This window comes from Triticum urartu, unplaced genomic scaffold (assembly GCF_056163025.1).
Source record: "Triticum urartu cultivar PI428250 unplaced genomic scaffold, HENAU_Tu73 scaffold2, whole genome shotgun sequence".
Lineage (NCBI taxonomy): Eukaryota > Viridiplantae > Streptophyta > Magnoliopsida > Poales > Poaceae > Triticum > Triticum urartu.
Genome location: NW_028260368.1, coordinates 6,448,380 through 6,452,517, shown reverse-complemented (window position 1 = coordinate 6,452,517; position 4,138 = coordinate 6,448,380).

Genomic DNA, 4,138 nt, shown 5'->3' with positions numbered 1-4,138 from the left:
TTTTTAACATTTTTTCTTTATATATTTTATACTTTTTTTTTAATAATATAGAATATATAGAAGGGTTTCTCATTTAAATCTATTTATATCTATTTATATATCAAGTATACTCCATATATAGATATATGGTATGGAAGCCTATCCCCCATATAAGATAAGACGGGGGGATAAAAAGAAGGGAAAATGAAAATAGTTAATTAAGTTCAGAATGGTATTCCATAAAGGAAAGGAATTCCAATCAAAACAAAAAATACTGAGTCTCTTAAACAAGACATTCTAAAACTTAGGTAATTTATAGTCATTAGAATTTTAGTTCTATATGAAGTAAGGACTATTCGATAATTTCTTATAAACATAGGTTTTCATTGGAATTCACTCAATCAGTTAATTATGGAACAAGAGAGCTGTTTCATCTTTGTTTTAAAGAAATATAAAAATGAATTATGAATAGAAAGTAAAATGATTCCACTTTTTTTTTTTTATTTTTATAAATATCTTTATTTAGTTAATAAAATAACTTCGTTACCTAGTTATTTTATTAACTTTTTTAATTTAACCAACTAAACCCATTCTTAATTTTTAATTATTTCAATGAGATAAATTTTGGAAAAATTAAGAATTTCAGTATTTTTTCTTATTCTTTTTATTTATTCTTTCAGAAAGAGATAAGAATTGGTTTGGTGAATCGGAAACAATTTTATAGAAAAATTGAAGTAAAAATTGAAGTAAAAATTGCAATTTCTTTTCTTATGGAACATACATATCAATATGCATGGGTAATCCCTCTTCTCCCACTTCCAGTTATTATGTCAATGGGATTTGGCCTTATTCTTATTCCGACAGCAACAAAAAATCTTCGTCGCATATGGGCTTTTCCTAGTGTTTTACTCTTAAGTATAGCTATGGTATTCTCAGTTCAACTGTCTATTCAACAAATAAATGGAAGTTCGATCTATCAATATCTATGGTCTTGGACCGTCAATAATGATTTTTCTTTAGAATTTGGATACTTGATTGACCCACTTACTTCTATTATGTTAATACTAATTACTACTGTAGGAATCCTGGTTCTTATTTATAGTGATGGTTATATGTCTCACGATGAAGGATATTTGAGATTTTTTGTTTATATAAGTTTTTTCAATACTTCCATGTTGGGATTGGTTACTAGCTCCAATTTGATACAAATTTATTTTTTTTGGGAACTCGTGGGAATGTGTTCTTATTTATTGATAGGCTTTTGGTTTACACGACCAATCGCAGCGAGTGCTTGTCAAAAAGCTTTTGTAACTAATCGTGTAGGGGATTTTGGTCTATTATTAGGAATTTTAGGTTTTTTTTGGATAACAGGTAGTTTAGAGTTTAGGGATTTGTTCAAAATAGCTAATAACTGGATTCCTAATAATGGAATTAACTCTTTACTTACTACTTTGTGTGCTTTTTTATTATTCCTTGGTGCAGTTGCGAAATCCGCACAATTCCCTCTTCACGTATGGTTACCCGATGCTATGGAAGGGCCCACTCCTATTTCGGCTCTTATACACGCAGCAACTATGGTTGCTGCGGGAATTTTTCTTCTAGCTCGACTTCTTCCTCTTTTCATATCTTTACCTTTGATAATGAGTTTTATTTCTTTAGTAGGTACAATAACACTATTCTTAGGAGCTACTTTAGCTCTTGCTCAGAGAGATATTAAAAGAAGCTTAGCCTATTCTACAATGTCTCAATTGGGTTATATGATGTTAGCTCTAGGTATAGGTTCTTATCAAGCTGCTTTATTCCATTTGATCACTCATGCTTATTCAAAAGCTTTATTGTTCTTGGGATCCGGATCCGTTATTCATTCAATGGAACCTCTTGTTGGATATTCACCAGATAAAAGTCAAAATATGGTTCTTATGGGCGGTTTAAGAAAATACATTCCAATCACAAGAACTACTTTTTTATGGGGTACACTTTCTCTTTGTGGTATTCCACCTCTTGCTTGCTTCTGGTCCAAAGATGAAATCCTTAGTAATAGTTGGTTGTATTCGCCCTTTTTTGGAATAATAGCCTCCTTTACTGCAGGATTAACTGCCTTTTATATGTTTCGGATATATTTACTTACATTTGATGGGTATTTGCGTGTTCATTTTCAAAATTACAGTAGCACTAAAGAGAGTTCCTTGTATTCAATATCCTTATGGGGAAAAAGGATACCCAAAGGAGTGAATAGGGATTTCGTTTTATCAACAACGAAGAGTGGAGTTTCTTTTTTTTCACAAAATATACCAAAAATTCAAGGTAATACAAGAAATAGGATAGGATCCTTTACTACGTCTTTTGGGGCTAAAAAAACTTTTGCCTATCCGCATGAAACGGGAAATACTATGTTATTTCCTCTTCTTATATTACTACTTTTCACTTTGTTCATTGGATTCATAGGAATCTCTTTTGATAATGGAGGAATTGGTAATGGAATAGCAGAGTTAACCATATTATCAAAGTGGTTAACTCCCTCAATAAACTTTACCCAGGAAAGTTCTAATTCTTTTGTAAATTCATATGAATTTATTACTAATGCAATTTCTTCTGTAAGTCTAGCTATCTTTGGTTTATTCATAGCATATATCTTCTATGGATCCGCTTATTCTTTTTTTCAGAATTTGGATTTAATAAACTCTTTTTACAAAGGAAATCCTAAAAAAGAATTTTTAGATCAAGTAAAAAAAAATATATACAGTTGGTCATATAATCGTGGTTATATAGATATTTTCTATACTAGGGTCTTTACCCTCGGTATAAGAGGGTTAACCGAACTCACGGAGTTTTTTGATAAGGGTGTTATTGATGGAATTACCAATGGAGTGGGTCTTGCTAGTTTTTGTATAGGAGAGGAAATTAAATATGTAGGGGGAGGTCGAATCTCGTCTTATTTATTCTTTTTTTTATGTTATGTATCTGTGTTTTTATTCTTTTTTCTTTCTTAAGTTAAGGAATTTACAACAAGTCTCTTGCAAAAATAACTATCCTATCCCCTTTCTACAATCTCTCTATATCCTTGTTACATAAGGTAAGTATTGTATAATAGTTCGGTTTTCCGCGATTTTTTCCATTCCTCTGTGTAAATACCCTAATATGGGTTCACAATCAATAACATCCTCACCATCGAGAGTAACGATCAGTCGAAGAACACCATGCATTGATGGGTGTTGAGGGCCCATATTGACTATCATGAGATCTTTTCTTGTAAGCGGTAGACTCATATCCTTTCTTCCTTAATTCATTATTCCATGAAAATGGATTATTCCATGAATTCCTCAAAGCGAGGCTCATCAAAATGAAAAATCTAAGACTACTATAAGACTACTAAAAAAATAATAAAACAAGAAAAAAATTTGAACGATTAAATTACTGCTCCCGAATATTCAACTGACCGATTAATTTCTTATAACGTACTCTATTTTTCTTTGCCAAATAAGCCAGCAAACGTCGACGTTTTCCCAAAAGTCTTCGTAGACCTCTTTCCGATGAAAAATCTTTTTTGTGTAATTCCAAATGTGAAGCAAGTCTCCGTATCTTATTGGTGAAACTGAATACTTGAAATTCAACAGAACCCCTGTTTTCTTCTTTTTCTTCTTTAACCATAAATCCAAAAATTTTTCTACCTCCTTTCTTTTTCATGTATTTTTCTGATCAGGAAAAATACAAAATTATGTCAGTTATTTTGAAGTTATTCTAATCTCGTACACACACAAATTTGCAATTATTCATCTACTACTGGAATTTGGATTTATTTTATCGATGCAAATTGGATTTGGATAGAAGGGTACATTCTTTCTAATATTTTAGATAGAAGAAATGTTTCTTCTATCTAAAATATTAGAAAGAATTTTGCTGATTTATTTATTGCTATATGCAATTTATGGAATTGATACACCATTTAATTGATATCATTTAGCAAAATGAAACACAGCATATGCATCCATCTTTTGGCTCGAGAATTTCACGGGATAGAGATATGGTATAAGAAATAGACTATTAAGTAACTCTAAATGAATTGTGGATACATCTGTATCCTTAACATACTGAAACGATTGTCATTATTCGTATCAAACCAATAGCGATTCATACAAGCTAAATCTTCTAATCAATGGTG